The 23,526-nt window shown below is 41.5% G+C and overlaps 1 protein-coding gene across 7 annotated transcripts in view; it reads left to right on the top strand.

The window, feature by feature from the left end:
- pknox2 (pbx/knotted 1 homeobox 2) overlaps window positions 1-23,526 on the top strand; it is a 381,361-nt gene that overhangs the window by 192,178 nt on the left and 165,657 nt on the right. For 3 of the 7 annotated variants that reach the window (XM_052039855.1, XM_052039848.1, XM_052039849.1), the window contains exon 3: window positions 16,290-16,379. The exons of 2 other annotated variants lie outside the window; for them this stretch is intronic. The gene's annotated coding sequence lies outside the window, so the exon portion shown is untranslated. Of the gene's footprint in view, window positions 1-206; window positions 349-15,122; window positions 15,226-16,289; window positions 16,380-23,526 lie in introns of those variants that run through there. 2 more of the 7 variants (XM_052039850.1, XM_052039851.1) reach the window with 2 other exon arrangements.

Below are 23,526 nucleotides of genomic sequence, written 5' to 3' on the forward strand. Positions count from 1 at the left end.
AAACTTCAGTGCTTCTGAATGTTCCTGACATTTATAAACTATTAAAGATGAAATAAACATAAACATGCTTTAATAATTTCTGAAAAAAGCAATAAAATCACCTAACAACTCTAAAACCATTTTAAATAATTAGAAACAATACTGAGGCACATAACTTAAAAAATAACTTACTTTACCATCCCTGAAGTTGTAAAATTCCCATTCAGATGAATCGGCACGCAGATCCTGGCACAAGATCTGAGAGCAGATTCCTTAGCATGAATACAGAGTTACTCCTGCAAGTTGCTGCTCAGCATTGGGGTCCTTGTGATGGAGTGCAGCCAAGAAGTCACCTGCAAAGCTCAACCAGTAAGTTCAGAACTTTGACAATCGCGTGGGAGTTCCAATCACTCTGGCAGTTAGAAAGGTAAGTGTAGTGAAGAACTGCTAGCAAAGTCTGCTGCATCTGGACTGTTGTTTCGGGAAGGGGTGAAATGGATGCCTTCTTTGAAGAAAGAAAGGAGCAAGTTTTATTCATCAGATACCTGATCTTGCCTTTCAAAGTTTCAAAGTAATTTGTGTACATTAATCACCTTGATCTGCAGACACTCTTATATAGGCAAGTTGTATGGAATATTATACATCAAAGGTATTGTGCTAAAACCTAAATAGGAGGAAGTAAGTATAATATTTCTTATTAGTTGAATTGTTGTTCCATGGATTGGTTGTTCCATGGATTGCAAAACTTCATTAATAAACAATAAGCTGTGACATATTAGATTTTGAAAGTCATTATTGGTTACTTCCTAGTGGTTTCACAATTGATTCCTTGAGTGGATCTGGTGCCATGCAATCTGCAGTAGTTAATTAAGTAATCTGGTATAACAAGCCTGCAGAATTAGTAATGACAGTGACGGTACCAGATGGTCATAAACCCATTTAGTTCTCTGATGTCCAGACAGCCTGTCTCTTGTTAGCCTTCTGCAAGGGAGGAGATTGCTGAGTTCTTGACAAGTATCTTTGAATCCTCTTTAGCCACAGGTGAGGTCCCAGGAGACTGGAGAATATTCAGTGTTGTTCCTTTGTTTAAGAAGGCAGCAAGCATGATCAAGGAAATTATAAACCTGTATGCCTTAAATCAGTGGTAGGGAAATTGTTGCAGAAGATTCTTGGGGACTGGATTTACTTGCATTTGGAAAAGTGTCGATCTACAAGGTACAGTCAGCATGGCTTTGTGCTAGGAAGGTCATGTCTCACAAATTTGAGGAGGTGACAAAGATGACTGATGAGGGTAGAGCGGTGGATATTGTCTACATGGACTTTACTTAAGCATTTTACAAGATCCCTCATGGGAGCCTTGTCCAGGAGATGGGGTCCATGGTGAGTTGATAAATTGGATATAAAATTGGCTTGGTCATAGAAGACAGTGGTAGTGATGGAGGGGTGTTCCACTGACTGGAGGTTTGTGAACAGTGGTGTTCCACAAGTATCGGCTGGGACCTCTGTTGTTTTTAATATATATAAATGATTTGGATGAAAATGTAGGTAACCTGACTAGTAGGTATGCAGACAACATGAAAATTGGTGGCGTTGTGGAGAGTGAGGAAGGTTCTCATCGGATACAGCAGGATATAGATCAGCTAGAAATATGGGCGGAGAAATGGCAGATAGAGTTTAATCCAGACAGGTGTGAGGTGTTGCACTTTTGGAGGTCAAATGCAAGAGGAAAGTATACCGTGCAGGACCCTTAGGAGAATTGATGTAGAGGGATTTTGGGGTACAAGACCATAGTCCTCTGAAAGTGAACACAAGTGGCAACACAAGTGGATGGGGTGGTTAAGAAGGCATATGGCATGCTTGCCTTCATTGGTTGGGGCACTGAGTATAGAAGTTGGGGAGTCAGGGTGCAGTTGTATAAATCTTTGTTTAGACCACCTTTGGAGTATTGTGTGCAGTTCTGGTCACCAATCTACAGGAAGGATGTGGAGGGTTTGGAGACAGTGCAGAAGAGGTTCACCAGAATGTTGCCTGGATTGGAGAATATTAGCTATAAGGAGAAGTTGGATAAACTTGGATTGTTGTTGCTGGAGCGTTGGATGCTGAGGCGGCAACCAGATAGAAATACATAAAATTAAGTGAGGCATAGCCAGGGTAGATAGTCAGAGTCTTTTTTTCCAGGCTGGAGAAGTCAAATACTAGAGGGTGTAGGTTTAAGGTGAGAGGGGGAAAGTTTGAAGGAGATATGCAAGGCAGGTTTACTTACACAGAAAGTAGAAGGTGCCTGGAACACGCTGCCAGGGGAGGTGGTGGAAGCAGATACAATAGTAACATTTAAGAGCCGTTTCAATGGACACGTGAGCAGCAGGGTATAGAGGGATATAGACCATGTGAAGGCAGATGCGATTACATTGGCATCATGGTCGACGCAGACATTGTGGGCCAAAGGGCCTGTTCTTGTGCTGTACTGTTTTACTTTACTAAATAGCCTACAAAGTTACTGAGTTTTGCCAGGGCACTACAATAAAACAAGGAATAATTAAAACAATTAGAATAAAACGAGATAGACCTTGTAGCATTGACCTCAAACGCTACAAAAGCCAGCAGATCTGTAAAGCAACAGCTTCATACGTAGCCATACTCACCAAATCATACATTTCAGTCAGTGCTTCAGACCAATCCATATAATCTGTGGGTATGTCCTTTCCAATCAGTAGATCAGACCCTTCATTGGTGACAGATCAGTGGGGGCAGGTAGACGCAGGAACTCTGGACGTCTGCAGCATTGATTCTGGACCCCATGAAGTCTCATGACATTAATTCAAGTACAGACAACAATCTTGCAGGTTACCACCTGCCTTCCCTCCTCAGTTGATAGTTTCAAAGATTGGTAGAAGCATGAGAGCGAAGGTGAGGGTTTTTTTTTGCCCTAGAGGGTGTTAAGGGTCTGAAACTCTTGGAATGCTGGAGGCAGAAATGCTCATAACATTCAAACAGAACTTGAAAGTGTACTTGAAGAGCTGTAACCTGCAGGGCTAAGACTGAATACTGGAGTGTGGGTAGCTTTTTTTGATGAGCACAGATATAATGTCCTCTAGTGTCATAATGTCTTCCAGATTTTAAGACGAGAAAGTATTTGTCCATTTGAATATCTCTCAGCAGAAGCACTGGGTGTGGTAAAGGGATGGAATGTATACTGGGTGGGAGACTTCAAAGCCTGTTGCTCTGTGCTCTAGGCAGGCATATCGGGTTCCAATAACACCCCTGCTGTAGTGCTGAAGACTTGTGCACCAGAACTACCTGCACATTCAGCTAAAATGTTCCAGTATTGCTAAAAAAAAACTGGCATCCACCCAACATTGTGGAAGGTTGCACACGAACACCTTGTATACAAAAAGCAGGACCAACCGGTTGACCAGTTTTCAGCCCTTCAACCTATTCTCAGTCATCACCAAAGTTATAGGAGGTACAGAAAGGGGCACCCATCATTAGCCCGCTTACTGAATCTCCCTTTATATTCCATTAACACTCAGTCAGAATTCATTGCAGCCTCAATCCAAAAAAGGACAAAAGTGTTAACTTTCAGAGGTGAGGATGATGACCCTTGACATTAGCATTTGGCTAAGCATGCAATCAAGGAGCTCTAATAAAACTGAAGTCATGGAGGATAAAGGGCAAAAGTCTCCACAGGCTAGAACCATGCTGTTTACGTTTGTTGGAGGACAATCATCCCAACCCAAGTGTTCTTCAGAGCAGTTAAATTCTAGCCTGAATTTCTGGCCCATCCAGATTGTTGTTGAACGTGAGTTGTGCGATTGGAAACATGAGTTCCGTTGGATGTAATTTGTTGAAAAACACCTTTGAAAATAATTGCTTGAGGTACCTCGAATCTTAGGTATAATGGCTGCCGAAGTTGACAATTTTAATTTGCATGCTTTTGTTGTATCCAAATGCTGTTACTTCATTGTACATCAGTATAAGGTCACTGCAGTATTTCATTCAAACTAATTTTATTCATGCTTGTACAAAGGAAAATACTAAAACCATTGCAGATACAACGTAGCTGCTTTAATTTGCTGTGTAATCATAACATGGTTCTTCATCCCAGTGGTTTAGCTGTTGGCTTCCCTTTATATCAATCCTATTTTCTGCCACTGCTTATTGTGACCTCTCTTACAGAATAATGAGGGCAGTGTTGGCTGCTGGAAAATTGAAAATGAGAAATTAGCCTTAAATAATTTTACTCTGGACTTTATTTGTCCTAAATTACACATGGTTGTTAATAGGAAATAGTGGGTAACATTGAAAGGTAAGGAATGAATTATCAATACAAGGTGTACCATGGTAATGAGTTGTTTCAGACTCTGCATCTAATGAAGCGCATTTGAAATGCAGTCACTGTTGTAATTATGGAAAAAATTACTCAGTTGGAATTATCCAGATTTACTTCATCTTCTTTACTTGCTTTCCAAGTGATATCATTGTGTGATTCCTGCTCCTTTCCTCATCTTTAATATTTATATTTCTAATGAACAAAAAGCAACTATCAGAATCTGTCACGTGCAAGACAATCCATGTGGTTCCTGGGGTGCTGGGACCATTGGACTAGAATTGTGCCTTCCTCAGTTATGAATTAATATTAAGAATTTGATGGGACAGATATCAAAAGTTTCTAACAACGTGACAGTGCAATATTAGTTTGCATTTCTAATCTAAGGAGTAAATGCCATTAAGTAGGGTCCCTCTGAAATAAGGATATGCCATACTGGTGGAGCAGTATGTCAAAAGGCAAGGAGATGGAAAATTCCAAATGGGGACTGGATCAATTATCAGATTAGGTTTTTATTTTGAAACAACAATCTGCTGGAGGAGCTCAGCCGGTCGAGCAGCATCTGTGGGGGGGGGAAAGAATTGTCGATGTTTTGGACCAAAGCCCTGCAACAGGACATTTCACTTTGAAAGTTGTTCTGAAAGGTGAGAAGTAGCAAATAAAAGTGGCTTTGAGAGAAATTTCCAGGAGTAAAGGCAAACTTGTGGGGTTAAGCATCGCTCTGGAAGTTGGGGAAAACGGTGGAAGGGAAAAGGTGAGGAAAAACTACACGTTTCATTCTCACTGATCAGCAAATTAAAATTAACTGGCAATATACTGTCCATTTGCAAAATCAGGTTCCATGCTAATGTATAACATGTGGATGCACATTCGTTAGAAGTTCAGTGTGCTCATATTGCAATTTTGCTTCTACCATTATTTCACATTTTCTTTACTGTCATTTAAATTATTAATTGAGCATTACAATGATTTTTTTGAAGTATTTATATAAAATGTAATTGAATTTTGAGTTAAAATAGTCATAAAGATACCGCAGAGAAAGATTAAAACATAAAATCTTCATGATTTGATTGAATGGGTTGTCATAACAATAGTCCACTAAAATGTCCTGAAGTTGCTGTCAACTGTTTTCTGTAGTTTTCCCAAACAAGCTCAGATATTGGACTCTACACGGAGAACAATGGCGGGGCACAATTATGTGGCAGTTCCCTAACACTGGAGATACAAGTGACTACAAATGTTAGTTCCCTTACACTAATGGTGGAGATTAAAAACAAAATATGTTGGATAAACTCAGCAGGTCAGGCAGCATCTGTGGAAGGAGAAACAGTTAACATTTCAAGTCGAAGACCCTTCTTCAGAACTGAGAAAGAGCAAAAGCAATTGAGCAGAGAAGGTGGGGGAGGCAATGTGTGGAACAAAGGGAGTGTCTATAGTAGGGTGAAATGATGGATAAGTCATTGAATGGACAGTTGAGCTTTTTCTGTGTAATGTGTTGCTCATATTGTGAAGTCTGGGTAACATTGTATAGTCTGAACAAATGAGATGTGCTGATCAGGTCAGCATATACAAATGAAAGAACAAAAAACGGTGGGTGCTGGAAAGGAATGGCAAGCACAAACGGTCAGTCGTGATACAAGCAAAAAGAAACAGCAAGTTATCAGGAGTTGGTGATTTCAGTATTGATCCTGCAGATTGTAACAGGCCCAGACGAAAAATGAGGAGTTGATCCTTGAGCTTACACTGGATCTCGTAATTCTGAAGGAGTCTACAGACAGAGGCATTTTAGTGAGGGCGGAATGGCGAATAAAATGGCAGCAACCAGAAGCTCAAGGTCACTCCTGCTGACTGAGTGCAGGTGCTTCACAAAATGATCACCCAATCTGCATCTGGTTTCTCTGGTGTAGGGAAGGTCTATTGAACGGTTCCCCTATAGGATGATCTGGACTCTGACCTCATGATCTACCTTGTTGTGACCTTGCACCTTATTGCACTGCACTTTCTCTGTAGCTGTGACACTTTACTCTGTAGTGTTATTGTTCTTACCTGTACTACCTCAATGCACTCTGTACTAACTCAGTGTAACTGCACTGTGTAATGAATTGACCTGTACGATTGGTTTGCAAGACAAGTTTTTCACCGTACCTTGGTACAAGTGACAATGATAAACCAATACCAATACCAAATGCAGTAGACCAGATTGGGCAAGTGAATCGCTGCCTGGAAAGTCTATTTGGGAAGGGTAGAGGTGAATGGACAGGGCGTTGCACCTCCTGTGGTTCCATGGGAGAGTGCCATACAATGGGGAGTGAGAGGTGCGGGTGGAAGGAGCAGTCCCTTTGAAATGCTCAAATGTTAGTGAATCTACCTGACTGAGTTGGTGGGGGAGCATTGTCTTCATTCATTCAAATGGAGATAAGTGGCTACAAGACACAAAGGTAGAATTAATTGGAATTTGTTTCTTTTTTGTTTTTTATGCCTCAATGTATATTGAAGTATTTTGTTGCTTTCATTTTCTTGTTTTGTTCAATGGTACGGCACAGACATCTTAAGTTACACTTGAGCCCTAAGCCAAAAATATACTGCTGGTCCTCCCAAGGGGGGACTTGTCAGAGCACAGCATTTGCTGGTGGGACGAGTGGATTGGGTGGGGAGGGATTGAAGCAGGTTAGGGGAAGGACTGGCATTGCGCTTAGATGTTGGGAGAAGAGCAGTGACCGTGAGGCTGGGGGAGTGAGATGTCGGCAGTTTGTGAAGGGATTTTGGGTGGGGAATCCATCAGTTTTCGTTGGGGGGAAGTCGGAAGTAGAAGGTGAAGGATCGGAATGGTAATGAGCGACCACTGGAGTGGTGAGAAGAGGTGGTCGTGGATAGGCTAGAGATTGTGGAAGGGGGTTCCAAGGATCTAAGCAAGCCATTAATTTATCGTGGGCCTTCCAATTGCATGTGCAAGTAAGAGCATACTGTCTGAACAATGTGCAGTGGTGACCATTCCCAGGGTTCGTGTTTCCCTACAACATTCCAGTAGGAACGTTGCACAGTGAATAATACCATCCTGTGTACCCAATAGGGAAGGTATTTAAAGTCAGAAATTTTCTGATCTGATTTCCCACCTTGTGCGATGTGGCCGGGTAAATATGAATTTCAGTCAGACAAAACTGAAAAAAAAAGTGATCTAGTTAGCAGAATAGGTAAGGGAATATCAGTGGAGGTGGTGTGTTTGGACTTTGATAATGTGGCACATAAGAAATTATTGCCTAAAGTTCAAGTGCATGAGTTGGTAATATACTGACCTGGATTGAGAATTGGTGAATAGACAGAAGGCAAGTCAGGAGATGCAGCCTAATGCCATGCCACTTGAATTAGTGCCGTATCCCACTGTCTACCTGAATAATTTGGAAGAGGGGACCAAACATAACATGTCCCAGGTACAAAGCTTTTTTTTAGAAAATGATGAGAAATTGAAATATTTGGGTGTTCAGAGGACCTTGTACACTAATCACCAGAAGCTAACAAACAGGTACATCAAGCAATTAAGGTGGCAAGCAGCATGTTGGCCCTTAATGCAATTCAGTACAAGAGTAAAGATGTCTTTCTGGAATTCTTATAGGGCCCTGGTGAGGGAGCACCTGGAAATTATGTACAGTTACCCAAAGAAGGATCGACTTGAGATGGCAAGTGTAGAGAGAGGCTGTAGAAAGACTCACCAGATCGATTTCTGGGATCAGGGGTTTTCCCTATGTCGATAGATTAAGCTGACAGGGCCTTTGCTTTCAAGGGTTCAGAAGAATGTGAGGTGGTCTTAAATGAAAAAGAAATAATCCTTCTGATGCTTGACAGGGTAGATGTGGTGAAGTTTCCAGGTGTGTCTAAATAGTCTCAGGGTGAAAGGTCAGCCATTCAGGACTGAAATAATAAGAAAAATCTTCACCTAGTGAGTAGTGAATCTTGGAACTTACTACCTAAGAGGACGGTGGAGACTCGATCAAAGCAGAAGTAGGTAGATTTTTGATTATTTATGGGATTGAGGAATACAGAGATGGTGCAGGAAAGCAGCACTGAGGTAAAAGATCAACCATGATTTTATTGAATGTGGAGCAGGAATGAGAGACTGCTCCTTTTATTCCTTGTATTCTTAGTTAGTGGAGTCATTCAAACACCCCCTAACCTCCCACAAACAAGTCAAGCTTCATCAGCTAAATTCATGTTTACAATAACTTGAAACAAAAAGGCTTTGGAAAATGTATTCAGATTTGCATTTATGTGTGCACATATGCTTATTCTACATCTGGTCCATTTTGGGCAAGCTCCATTTATTACATTCATGTCTAATTCTAAACATTTGCGTTCAATCATTGACATTTCCCACTCATTTTACAGCTGCAGCAGGTGGCTGTTCCAGATGTAATTTGGAATGTGCTTAATTATTCCTGACCATAAGGATGTAAAAATGTAAGAAGTAGAAGCAGGATTAGACCCTTTGTGCCCTCATTCCTGCTCCACCATTCAATAGGATCGTGGGCAAACTTTTGCCTCAGTGGCACTTTCCTGCACTAACCCCAAATCCCTTGATTCCATTAGATCCAAAAATCTATTGGTCTGTGTCAGTGGCTGAGCTTCTCCAGCCTTACGAGTGGAGAATTCCAAAGATTCACAAACCTTCTCGGTGAAGATACCTATTATTTTGAGATTCTAAACCTTGGTTATGAGCCCTCTAGTCAGGGGAATCATCCCAGTATCTACCCTAGGAAGCCCCATATGAATTTTGTGCACTTTGATGAGACAACCTACCAACTCAGTAATCAATCTGGAGAACCTTCACTGCACACCCTCTGTCATGAATATGTCCTTCCTTGGGTAGAGAGAAAAGGCACGCGCACTATATTCCAGATATGTTCTCACCAAGGTTGTGTATAATTGGAGTAAGACAACTGTACTCTTGCACTCAGAAGTCTTGCTTTAACTACCTTCCTAATCGTTTGCTTTATCTGCTCCTTTGTGATTCATGTCCGAGGACTCCCTCTAAACACCAACATGAAGGCAGGGTGGTAGATGTTGTTCACGTGGACTTCAGTAAGGCCTTTGACAAAGTCCTGCATAGTAGGCTGGTCCAAAAGGTTAAGGCCCAAGGGATCCAATGCATGTTGGCAAACTGGATCCAAAATTGGGTTGGTGATAGGAGGTAGAGGATAGTGCTGGATGTAAGTTTTACTGACTGGAAGTCTGTAACAAGTGGTGTACTGCAGGGATCGATGCTGGGATCTTTGTTGTCTGTAATATATATAAATGACTTGGATGAAAATGTAGATGGTCTCATTAGTAAACTTGTAGACAATATGACATTGCTGGAGTTATAGACAGTGAAAAAAGTTGTTTAAGGGTATAGGGGGACATAGATGTAAAGTTAGGCAGAGTAGGGCAGATGGAATTTAAACCAGACAAGTGTGAGGAAGTGCACTTTGGGTGATCAAATCCTGGTAGGACATAGAGAGTAAATGGCAGGGACCTTGGAAGCATGGATATACAGAGGGTCACTGGGGTCCAAGTTCATGGCTCATTGAAAGTGGCAACACAGGGGGGGTAGGGTAGTGAAAACAGCATATTTTTATGCTTGATTTGAAAGGCCATCAAGTATAAGAGTTGGGATGTCACATTGCAGCTGTACAAAACTGGTTAGACCACATTTAGAGTATTCCGTATAGTGTGCTCACCACACTACTGGATGTGGTAGCAATAGGGAGAGTACCGAGAGATTCACCAGGAATAGAGGGTTGTAGTTGTGAAGGGAGATTGGATAGGCTGGATTAATACTCACTGGAACGTAGGAGGCTGAGGGATGACCTTAAAGAGGTTTATAAAATTATGAGGGGCATAGGCAGGATAGATGGTCAGTGTCTTTTTCCCAGGGTAGAGGAGTCTAGAACTTGAGGGCACAGATATAGGTGAGGGGGAGACGCTTAAAGGAGATCTGAAGGGTACGTTTTTCAAACAGAGGGTGGTGGCTATCTGGAAGGAGCTGCCAGAGGAAGTGGTAGAGGGAGATACAGTTACAATGTTTAAAAGGAACTTGGGTAGATACTGGATAGGAAAGGTGCAGAGGGAAATAGGATTAGCACAGATAGGGATCATGCTCGGCATGGATGAGATGGGCTGAAAGGACCCATTACTGTGCTATATGATTCTATAACCTATCTTAACCCTAATCATTTTAAAAAATCATTTGCCACCACCTTTTCCCACCAAAATAATTGGCTTCACATTTTTCCACATTATGTTCCTCTGAGCTTACTCATTAACTGTTTCACCTGAAGTCTTTATGTGCTTTCACCACAGTCCATAGTGCCACTTAGTTTGTATCATCAGCAGAGCTGGATCTGTTACGCTTGCTCCCCTCTTAGATCATTGCTGTAGGTTGTGAGTAGCTGAGGCCCCCAGCTGAGACTTCCAACCTGAAAGTGATCCATTTAACCCTACATGATGTTTTCTGACCATTAACCTATTCTCAGTCCACGCCAGTATATTGTCCCCATCACTTGCAATCTATGGCGCTTCATAATCTCTTGTGTGGCACCTTATGGAAGTCCTTCTGAAAATCTAAGTCCAGCTCATCAACTAGTCTGCAAGTTCCAACCCCAAAAATAACCTTAGTAGTTTTGTTAAACATGATTTTCTTTTCATAAATCCATGTTGACTCTGCCCATTCATATTATTAGTTTCTAAGTCCCTGGATCCTAATGCCCTAATAATGGATTGCAACAGTTTCTTTACTATTGATGTCAGGCTAAATCTACAGGTCTCCTCTCTTTTTCTACATTCTGTTCTAGAATCTATGCAAATTTGGAAGATGACAACCAGTGCATTTACTATCCCCTTCAAAACCTTGGGGTGCAGGTAATCAGGCCCTGGCTATTTGCCATCTTTCTTCCCATTAATTTCTCCAAGACTAGTTTTTAATAATGTTAATTTCTTTGAGTTCCTCATCTGGTGTGGACCAGTATTTCTCCTCAGATCCTGGAAGTTTTCCATACATTCCTCTGTGAAGACATGCAAACTTTTTTTTCCCTCATGCCGTTTCCTTATTTCTTAATAATTTCCCCCCGCCCCAGCCTGTATGGGACCCACGTTAACTTTTGCTAGTCGTTTTACCTAAGTGAAGAAGTTTTCACAGCATGAATACTAACCATGTTCATGACTACACAGCCATCATTGTGAAGACCACAGTTAATAATCTTTCTCAGTACATAATCAGATTTATTAAACATAATTGCTGCCAGTTTGGGGAGGGGGATGACTGAATGCCATTATTGTCTTGGTGACAAGATGCAGAGTTGTTTGCCTCAAATGAATGCCTTTGTGTTTTATTTAATTAGGCAGAAGTGTAAATATCATTCATTCCAGTTCCTCGATAGGAAGCAATTGGACTTGTCATGTGGCATTTATGCTGAAGGTTGTGCTTAGTTTCAAATTGTGCTGATAATTGACTGTAACTGCGTAGGAATGTGCTGTTTTTGTGCATTAGTTAATTTGTTCGTTTGCTTCTAATGTAATACAATTTTGTCATGGCAACCACGATTTCATTATATTTAGAATAACAGATGGGTCAGAATGTTAATGGTTATAATGCTTAAAACGCAGCACTGGCTGGAGTCGTATAAGCTTTACACCATACAAGACAAAGCGGCCCCTTGATTGGCACCCCAAGCTCCACCCTAAACACTTTTCCCAACGATATCGCACTATGGTTGCACTGCCTATCACCAAAGAGATGTTTGCACCAAGGCTTCTTTGTCAAGTCTCTGACTGTAATCCTTAAAAGGACTGGTCAGTAGGAGAATAGAAATGCTGCCACTGACAAACCTTCCTCCAAGTGATGTACCATCCTGATTTGGAAATGTATTGTCCTTCATCATTGCTGAGTCGATATCCTGGAATCCTACCAACAGCTCGACCTTCACCAAATGCACTGCAGAAGTTCAAGAACACAGCTTGCTCCCACCTTCTTGAGGGCAATCAGAGAAGGGCAACAAATGCTAACGTTGGCAGCAACCTCCACATCCTGGGTTATATTTTAAAAATGTTGGTGGGCACAAGTCATGTATTGTATTTAGAGCATTGCGTGCAGTTCTGGTCACCTCACTATAGGAAGGCAGTCGAGGCTTTAGAGAGGGTGCAGAGGAGGTTTACTAGGATGCTGCCTGGATTAGAGGGCATGTGCTATCAGGAAAGGCTGGACAAACTCTGGAGCGGCAGAGGCTGAGGGGTGATCTGTTGGAAGTGTATAAAATTATAAGGGGCATAGATAGGGTGGACAAGCAATATCTTTTTCCCATTATTGAGCGATCCATACCAGAGGGCATGCATTTAAGGTGAGAGGGGGTAGGTTCAGAACAGATGTGGGGGGTAAGTTTTTTTACTGGGAGAGTGGTGGATACCTGGAATGCGTTGCCTGATAGGGTGGTAGAGACAAATTCATTGGGGGCTTTTAAGAGGGGCTTGGATGGGCACATGAATGAGAGGAAAATGGAGGGATAGGGGCATTCTGTAGGTAGGAGGGATTAGCTATGTCGGCACAACATTGTGGGCCGAAGGGCCTGTTCTGTGCTGTACTGTTCTATGTTCCATGTCAGAACAGTGAGAGTTAGGCATGAGCGTGTAGCAGACATCCCACGAACCCCGAGGTTATATGCTTGCTACACGTGTGTGTCTAACTCTCATTGTTCTGACATCTTTTAATATAACACAGGATGTGGAGATTAACCAATGCTAGCATTTGTTGCCCTTCTCTAACTGCCCCCATAGGTAGTACCACTCTGCCTGAGCCATGAGGCATTAGTAGTATAATACCTTTTAATGTAATCACCTTGTTTGTTTGATTTGCCATTTTCAATTAACTACGTAGCTGAAGTTTGCAAAAGTCAGTTTTGGTGTTCTGAAGTGTCTAGTGCTTGTTCCATTATTAAATTGTAGCATGTTACCCCTGATAATGCAACTAATGGCAACTTAACACACCCTGGGATTATATATTTAAATTTGTTAATATTATTCAGGGTTTTTTGTTGAGAATAGTTTTTGCTCTCACTTGAAGATATGTTCTATCTGAATGATCCATTTGAATCTTACGTGTTTTTTTTCTATAGCCTCAGGATGTGAATCAATGGCTGATGCTGATAGAAAAAGTCTTGATGAGGTAACAGCAAAGACTAATGGAGGGAATGCGGTCTGCATGGATTTTCAGAAGATTTTTAGTCAAGGTCCTAAGTAAAAGCTGGTTAACAAAATGGAGGCACAAAGAAGTCAGTGCAGCTTGGGTTAAAAAAAAATTGGCTTAAGGAACGAAAGCAGAAAGTCACAGTAAATAGTTATTTCTCAGACTTGAGGTGATTGCATTTAAAAAGTATGCTGATTTGTAGGGATCACTGCTGAAACTATTCTTTAATATATATTAATGACTTGGATGTGAGGATAGAAAGACTCCAAGCTTGGAGATATGACAAACAGTGTGGAGGATAGTGACAGACTGCAAGAGCACATAGGTGACCTTGTAGGATGGCAGGCAAGTGGTAGATGAATTTAATAGAGAGAATCTTTGAATCATAACAGCATAGGAGGGCGATCACTTGACCTGTCGAGCCTTTGCTGTCTCTTTGTAATCAAGTTACTCCCAATCTGCCATACTTTAAAAACTGAATTCATATTCTCAAACTGATTTGGTGAACTTGAACTCTCATCATCTGGATTATTAGTTCAGGCCTCTCAACCTTTGTTAACCAGCTTTTACATGGAAGCTGGACAAAAAAACCTCCCGTAAATCCATACAGACTGCATTTCCTTCATCAGTCTTTGCAGTTACCTCATCAAACCATTTTATTAGTTTCAGCCATTTGTTCACAAACTGAGGCAAAATGTAAGATTGAAATGGATCATTCAGATGGCATCTCCCAATAAGGTAACCATTATACAATCTCACCTCATCCTAATCCCATCCAATTCGATACGTTTAAACATTTTTTTTCTTCCTTTCCCCCCCCCACTTCCCCCCTCCCTCCCCAATTTTAATTGCTCCCAGAATTATTCCTCAAGTGAATTCTCCTTAAGTGATTTTAAATGATACATTTTGGCAGAAAGAGCGAGGAGCAAAAATTTCCACTAAATAGCACAGTTGAAACGTGTGCTGGAGCAGAAGGACCTGGCTGTATATGTGCAAAATCTTTGAAAGTTGTAGGATGTGTTCAGAGAGTAATTAATAAACCACACGGGATCCAGTGAGTTCATAAATAGGGTCATGGTATAGAAAAACAGTGAGGTTGCTTTGAACCTTTGTGAAATACTGTCTAGACTAAACTGTCTATGTTTAGTTCACCATGCTATAGCAGGGTTTGAAAGTTGTAGAGACACTGCAGGAAAGATGGATTGGAATGCTTCCAGGAATGACTGATTTTACTTATAAAATTAGATTGGAGAAGCTGAGGTTGTTCTCCTTGGAGCAAAGAAGGTTGAGAAGAGATTGGATAGAGGTGTACAACAACATTGTGATGTGTCTAGAGAGATGAAAAGTGTATGTTAGCAGATGGTTTAAAAATCAGGGGAATCAATGTGATGGGCAAAATAAGAGAAATGTTTTTATGCAGAGAATAGTTATGTTCTGAAACTCTTGTAGAGGTGGATGGAGACATTCGAATCTGGGTTTTCAAAAGAAAAATGGATAGGCCCAAGGGAAAGCGGCATGCAGGCCAGAGAGAGAGAGAGTGAAGGATTGGGACTGATTGGATTGCCCTGTGGCGCACTGGCACAGGCACAAGAAGGCGAATATCAGTCTCATGTGCTGTGGCAATTCTATGATTACACCCAAAGTTGTTGCCTTGGCTGCCCCGGTACATGGTGATTAGTATAGATACCCTGATGAATGTCTTAATCAAATTGTAAGTAATATTTGTAATAGTCTGCAAAATGGTGTTGCGGAGGCAGAACTGGCAATTAAAAATGCAGCTTTATGTAATGAGACAATTAGCGTATCTGAGGAATGAGTTGAGATGGGCTGAAGTGGTCTTTTAAGCCTGACTCACTTTATTAATTCCATTCAACAATATTACCATCTATAATCTGCTTCAGGTGCTTCCTTCTGACTTTTTGCAAACCTTTGCTTTAAGCATCAACATGTTGAAGGGCAGTTTTTGCTATTTAATTCTATCAAATGTCAACAAATCTATTTTAAACAAATCTTGCATGCTTAGTTGCAAGGTCAGTCTCCATGGCTACAACCTTACAGTTAATTTCTAGATAGTATTTGCAGACTGCACTGGAGCAAAAGTCTGGAAGGGGAAGGAGCCAGGTTGGGGGTGGTTGAAAGAAAATTGGAAATTCTGCCAAATCAGATTTATAGCTGAAAGAGTTGGCATTAGTTAAAAGGTTATATGGAAAATGGGGCTGTGCGATTGCTCTTTCAGGCAATACAGGTGCCATGTCCAAACAGCTTCCCTTTTGTGCTTTAAAATTGTGCAACTGTAGAGCAAAATCAACAGTAATCAACAAAAGGACTTTTAAACCATGGTCTTTAGTCCTCTTTCCAACCAGTGGAACTGACCTTTGGACTGTGTATTTTCTCTTCCCAGACTGATGGAGTCTCATTTTCATCTCCTTTTCAGACTATTGTGTTTTGTATATCTGTGGTAAAGCTCTTCCAGTTGGTTACTTTGTGATGTTAAATCATTGGTCTTGCAATCCTGCAGTGTATGTGTACTAATAATGTCAGGTGGATAATTTGTACTCCAGAAGTGCACAGAAGAAATTAATTTGCAGTTACACGGCTTCTTTAACTTTTGTAAAATATTCCAAGGCACTTCCCAGGACTTATGTCAGACACTATGTTGTTGACACTGAGCCACATAAGGAAATGTTATGACCAGGAAAGAGGTGACTGTAATAATATATTGTGAGGGAAAGGTTGAGTACTTCACTTGAACTTCACCTAATTTATGTTTTACAGGGACTGCTGTTGTGTAAAGTTGTGAACTGCATCTTGGTTTCCAGCCTGGAACTTAAAAGAGATCTGCAGATACCAGGCTGCCAACCTTCGGTATGTGAAGTACTTCATTATAATTACCCACCCATTCCCCTCTGCATCTTCCCTTCCCTGTTAGCTGTGCTAAGGATTTCAAAATTTGTCAACTGTGATGAATTAAAGTACAAAGGCAGATTTGAAGCCTTAAATGAATTGTTTTGGAAAGGATTGTGGGAAGACTGGTGTTTGACCAACACTTTTATGGTGATGGGGAAATGCAGAAGTGCAGAGTACACGCACACTCTACTGTGCTGACTTTGTAGGTTGTATTGACTTGTAACACGGGCAGAGACCTGAAAGCAGATGTGCACCTTTAACCCTGTTGTGGAATAATGTAGGGAGCATCTGAAAGAGGATTAAGGTTTGTAAAGGATGTATTCACCATACTGTATCTACTGAATTCAGTTTTAAATGTGTGAAAAAGAACTGCCCAGGAATCTATTAGCTTATTGTACAAACCCCCATTGGTTCACTAATCTCTTGTAGAGAAGGAAATTTATCATTTTGTCTTTGGTCTGATATGTAATACAACTCTAGTCCCACACCAGGCTGGAAGATCCCAACGAATTCCAAAGTCACTACTGAGGTCAAACCACTATCTTTATGCAATGAGGATAATAAATGCCAGCCATGAAAATGTGTAAAACTTGAAATTCCAGCACAGCAAATGAGTTTGGTCGAGGAGTATTGCAGTGAGCCTCCATTTCCACTAACAAAAGTGCTTTATCTAGAGTTTGGGACCAAGAGTGAGTACATGACTACATGAGACAAACCAAGCACAGACTGGCTGACTGCTTTGCAGAGTACCTGTGGGGTGGTTGCATCATGGTCAGGTATGGCAATTCGAATGTGCAGGCATGTAAGAAGCTGCAGAGAGTAGCCCATTATATCACAGGCACGTCCCTCCCCACTATTGCTAGTAGCTACCTCAGGAAGGTAACATCTATCATCAAAGATCCCCATCATCCGGGCCATGCCACCTTCTTGCAGCTACCATCAAGCAGAAGGTACAGAAGCCTGAAGTCCCACACCACCAGGTTCAAGAACAGCTACTTCCCTTTAACCATTCAGCTCCTGAACCAACCTGCACAACCCTAATCACTGCCTCAGTATAGCAACACTATGACCACTTTGCACTATAATCCTTTTTTTGTTCTAATTGTGTTTTTTTCTTGTAAAAATGGTGTATAATTTATGTTTTTCTTGTGAATGTTGTATACCTGATGCTATATGCCTATGCTGCTGCAAGTGTTTATTGCACAAGTATACGCATACTTGTGCATACGACAAGATACTTGACTTTGACTTTGAGCTCCATCTGGCCTGCCACTTTAATTCCCCAGTCCATTCTCACTCTGATTGTGACCTCTTGCACTATTATAATGAGGCCCAACCTAAGCCTGAAGAATACCTCCTCTTGCTCTATCTGGGCATGTTGCGGTTTTCCCAACTCAGTATCAAATTCTGCAACTTCAGCTAACTTGCTTTCTCTGTCTGTTTTGAACTGTTCAGTTCTGCTCTAAGCCTTCCATCAGAAACTCATTCAATAACAGACTCTTGGTGTTTCTCCCTGCACATCACAGTCTGACCCCCTGTATTCCTCAAACTGTTAACTTTTCGTTGTTCTGTTCTCATTCTCTAACTCCCCCATTTCATAGTTTTAGTTATTTTTTTTCTCATTCTAACAACTCTTGTTAACCCATCAACTGAATGACGTCCACAACTTATCCCCATGGCAACCCTGGCCTTACGCTATCAGAGATGTTCTCTTTGTCCTAATTCTCCCTCCTCCATCTTCTCTGCAATGTAAAGCTAACTTGTTATCTCCTTCCCAGTTCTGATGAAGGGTCTTTGACCCACAAAGTTAACTCTGTTTCTCTTTCTACAAATGTTGCCTGACCTGCAGGTGGTGAGAATGGGCTGGTGCCCAAAGACTTGGAGGAGGTGTGGATGATGAATCTATAACCCCTCACTTATTGAAGGTTGGCAACTCTCTTTGAAGGCGCACATACTCATGACCAATTCATAGTTTTACGTGTCAGCAGTCCCTTCAAGACATCGTTTCTATGTTCAGCAAAGTGCTGACCCTTGCTTCTTTCAAGGATCAGGGTGAGCACCGAGAATTGTAACTGAAGATTGACAATGTTTCAGAGAGGTGTCCCAGCAGGGGATTGGGAAGGAGATGATGTAGGTGGTGAGAGGGCTATGCTGTGTTCAAGTGATGGGGTTGGGGAAGTTTCATGGGCTTGGAGGAGTTGTGGATGATGGATCCATACCCTTAATTTACTGAAGGTTGGCAGCCTGAAAAATTGGAGATAGAGGAGGATGACCCAAGATTATGGCCAAGGATTTTGGGGGTTGGACGTCAATAATGTAAGTGGCAGGTGTGGTGTTGGAAATCTTGGATGGGCTGAAGGCTCAGAGTCTGCGAATCAGGGGCATCAAATATAGTCAGGGCTTGATGGAATTGGGACTGTATTGGGGTGTGAAGCATAGAAGTGGTCCAGGGTCAGCATTGCTTTGGGAAGACCTATTCGTCCTGGAAATGACCAGTACTGATCCAAGCTCTCTTGCAGCACTCCAGAGGAATGTTGCATATGGAATGTATACCCCTGACTCAGTAATTGCATTAGGGGTGCAAGGGCAAGTTAGTGCCAGGTTCAATTTTTAGAGTGATGTGGCATGAACTAGAAATGGTCATGTCATATCACTCAAAAAATGGACCTGGCATGTACCAGAAAAATAATTTTTATTCCCCCAGCCCCCACCCCCCCAGTTTCTCTCTGGGGAAAAGGGGAGAAAATAAAAATTATTTTTCTAGTGTATAATGCTAGAAAATGGTGTGATTGAATTCTTAGACCAAACTGCTGGATGGTTCTGTCAAGAAGTTTGGGGGTTGGAGGCAGCAGTTCATAGCCGATTGACTGACATATGAAGAAGGTTCTTTGATTAGGGATAATGGTGGTGCCCTACTTTGTCTGTCTGTCTCATCATTAACCTATTGACTGTCCTTAAATACAATCTGAAAGGGAAGTGTCTTCAGGAGGGAGAGAAACACTCAGCCACTCCCCTGTTCAACCTGCAGTGAAATATCGTCGCTGTCAGTAATGTACTTTTTGTCCAACTGAACAAGAGATTTCACTTAATCCTTCGATTACTTTTTCACGCCAGGTGTGTTTGCACCTGTTGAAATGGACTTTGCATGCAGGATCCTTAAAATTGAAATTGTGTTATCCTGTTTTACTACTCACCAGCAGCTCCTTGGGCTCTTGTCCTGCCAAAAGGTCTTATTTGCTCTGTGAGATGATTACTGCACTGTAAAAATGACTGGGAAGTGAAGGAGCTGGGAAAGTGGGAGGAAAAATGAGTTAAATAAAACAAACATTACTTTTTACAGTGACTTTTCAGATCATTCATCTCATTCCAGTTTATAGGTTCTGACTGTGCACAAGTTCTGACTGTCATTCATTTTGACAATATGCTTGACAAGATTTTGAGAGATGCAATAAGATGCCATATAAAATATCATTTTAATTAAAGGACTAATATACAGACTTCTTAATAGTATAGCACATTCCTTCTATCTCTGCTTGGCAACCTCATCCCAGCAAAGCAACAACGGTGCTCCGTACAATTATACTGTACAGTTATAAAGTATAATGGCCTAGAAACTAAAACACACAACTCTTTTCATTGTGGGCACAAAATTTAAGCCTCCAGTATGATGGCAAGAGGCACATGCTCATTACAAGATGGAAGTGCATCTCTCACCATATTGGTAAAGGCCAAGATAATTGGCATGATGTGCTTAAGCTAGAAAAGGGCATTAGACTTTTTGAAAATGTAAATAAAGAGACCATTGTCCATGTGGCCCCCAATGCAAGGTTGGTTTGCGCAGATGTATCTGGTAATGGGCCTCATTTTCCTTATTGGTTCCTTGAAGAATCTTAATTGGAATAAATATTACTTAAAAGTGAAACTTTTGCCAGTTACTTCTAATACTGATTGTAACCACCCCCCCCCCCCCCACCCACTCTGGCTTGTCTCTTTCTCCCCCTCAGCAATGGCATCTTTTCTAATTTGCCCACTCCTCCAGCCAGCAGTGTCTTGCAGCACAGTGACCTGATCTTCCCATCCGCAGCTCAGTGGAAATGAGCATCATTTACAAAATTGCATGCAGTCCGTCAGTTTGCTCCAAACTGCGGGAGATTGTAAATTCCAATACAGCTCAATGAAAGCGACTTTTTACGTGCGTGCGTGTGTGCACACACGCCTCCAACCTTTGTCTGGCGAGGGTGAATTTGCGTGTGTGCTGTCTGGTGCTCCAAGTGCACTAGTAGTTAACCTTGAGCAATGTGCTACATTTTGTACTCTCTTTACAGGATTACATAAAAACAAAACCTAAGATAAAAGTTTCTTGTAAATCTCCTTGCAGTACATAAAATAACATTAAGAACTGATGTGCAATTTTAAAAAGGAACTATTTAAATTTCATCCATTACTGAGTTCTAATGAGTTTCATTGTGGGATCATGGAACAGTAAACCACTGAGTTCAATGGTGGTACTTTGGTTTTAGTACCGGGGAGCATGGATCCTGTGAAAATGAATCTGAAGTATTGCAGCGACTAGATGGGACATTCATGTTACAATCCTAACTAAACTGATGGGAACAGGATGCGCCATGTTATGCCTTCTAGTATCCCGTATGGTGCATTGCACTGTTTACGTGCAGTATTATATTGGCTGATTATCCTTGACAAACTGCTCTCCTACAGTTAACTTGGCTTGTGCACTGATCTCTGTCCTTAATGAGCACCATTGTTTCATTCACGACTATTTTCACTCCTCTCCAAACTTTTCCTTCCCTTCTCATTTTTCACAGTGCTGTGATCTTGATTGTGATTGAATTGAATCACTAGCTTTTTGAAGAATATGGGTTGATTTGAGAGCAAATCTTGGTTGAGAAATGAGCTTAGATTCCTGCTCCTGATTGCTGTCTGAAGACTCCCCTTGGAAGTATGCATGACCTAGTAACAGGTGAGGCCTGTGTGACGCACTCATCTCACTTCGTCTCCTTCCTCACCCTCTTTCACGTCATTGTCCAAAATTAGGTCACACGTGACTACCTGTCTCCTGTGAAATTTTAATGCAGTAAAATATCATGTGAAAGTGTAAACCAAGCTTTTTCATGAAGTCCTAGATGTACAGCACAGAAACAGGACCTTTGGCCCACAGAGATGTGCCCAACCATCAACCATCCATTTTACACTAATCCAGATTCATCCCATTTTTTTATTCTCCCAGCATTCTCAGTAATTCCACCCCTCCTTCCCGATTCTATGACACACTAGGAGCAATTTACAGAGTGGTCAATTAATCACCTGACCCACGGGTTTTTGGGGTGTGGGAGGAAACTGGAGCACCCAGAGGAAACTGAGGCAGTCACAGGGAGAACATGTAAACTCCACACGGACAGCAGCTGAGATCAGGATTGAACCTGGGTCTCTGGTGATGTGAGGCAGCGGCTCTAGTAGCTGTGCCGCAGTGCGCAGCAAATAGAACCACTTCTTTTTGTTTTCTTTTTTTTAAAAAATAGTCCTGGTTTGCAGGTCATGAAATATTTCTAAAGCTTTTTTATTTAATTGAGAAAGTGAAGGCCTGTAAGACAAGGTTGGAAAGAAATCAAAAGTAAGAAAATTTCAAGATAGAAAATAATAAAGTAAATAATAAAATTTTACAAACACGGAAGTTGTAGGAGGAAGGAAAAACCTAGAGGGGAGAGGTGTTCTGCAGTTTTGGGGACCAGAAAGGACTGACGTGGAGTAGGAGATGGTGTGGTCAATTTTGATTATGTAACGGTGAGGATATACAGCTGGGAGCAGATGTTAGAGAGACAGAAGAGACTAGATGCTGGAATCTGGAGCAACACACAAAACACTGGAGGAAATCAGCGGGTCAGGCAGCATCTGTGGAGGGCCATTTCCCCCCTTAGACTCTGGGAGATGTAAGAGAATTTATTAGGTGTACGGATGGTTTGAAACTATGAGTCCATGAGATACTGGAGCAGAATTAGGCCATTCAGCCCATTGAGTCTGCTCTACTATTCAATCATGGTTGATTTTTTTTCAATCCCATTCCCCTGCCTTCTCTGCATAACCATTAACCTCCTTATTAATCAAGAACCTATTAACCACAGTTGTATCATTACAGTAGATGATGAGTTTAGAGCCAGAATAAGTTGTCAAACTTTTTTCCTCCTCCTTTACATATTGAAGGTGTTTTCTTGCAACCTCTTTTATCTGCATCCTTGCAGATGATGTGAACTTGGACCTGTGTCATTGGTGGGTGATAGATGCACTCCCAAAAGAAACTGTTGACATCACCTCTAAACCCCAGACTACTTCAAACTTCACCCAGTTGTTTTGCACTCAGTTCAGCTGCGTATTGTGAACAGATTGGGGTGAGGCAATTTGCCCTTTAACTTTGAAACCTATAATCTGGTACAGACCTGGCTCAGCTCCCAGATCCTTTGGATGAAGCAAGTATTCATCATAGGTGAGAATTAATTCCAGAGTTTGCAAAACACAAAACAAAACAACAGTAATTGCTACCGGGTGCAAGTTAAATGTGCATCCACAGCCAGCACAAGGTAGTGGGCCAACTGATGCAATAATATGGTGAACTAGCCAGCAGGAATACAGCATATAAGACTCTCTGTAACCATCCTGAGATTATAAAAATGAGTTTTTGAGCAACTATTGTGGAAAGTTGTAACTGCTTTGAATCCGATCGTCCCTAAGGGCGAGAGTCAGAGTCATACAGCATGGAAACAGGCCATTGAGCCCACCTAGTCTCTGTTGACCATCAAGCACTCATTTACACTAATCCTACGCTAATCCCATTCTATTAGAACATTACAGCACAGTACAGGCCCTTCGGCCCAAGATGTGCCAACATTTTATCCTGCTCTAAGATCTAGCTAACCCTTCCCTCCCACATACCCCTCCATTTCTCTATCATTCATGTGCCTATCTAGGAGTCTCTTAAACGTCCCTAATGTATCCTCCTCGGTGGTAGAAGTTGCGGGTTTGGGAGATGCTGTTGGTGTAGTCTTGGTGAGTAACAATCATCAGTAAACCTTGTAATGGATGGAAGAACACT

Source organism: Pristis pectinata, chromosome 27 (assembly GCF_009764475.1).
Source record: "Pristis pectinata isolate sPriPec2 chromosome 27, sPriPec2.1.pri, whole genome shotgun sequence".
NCBI classification, from domain to species: domain Eukaryota; kingdom Metazoa; phylum Chordata; class Chondrichthyes; order Rhinopristiformes; family Pristidae; genus Pristis; species Pristis pectinata.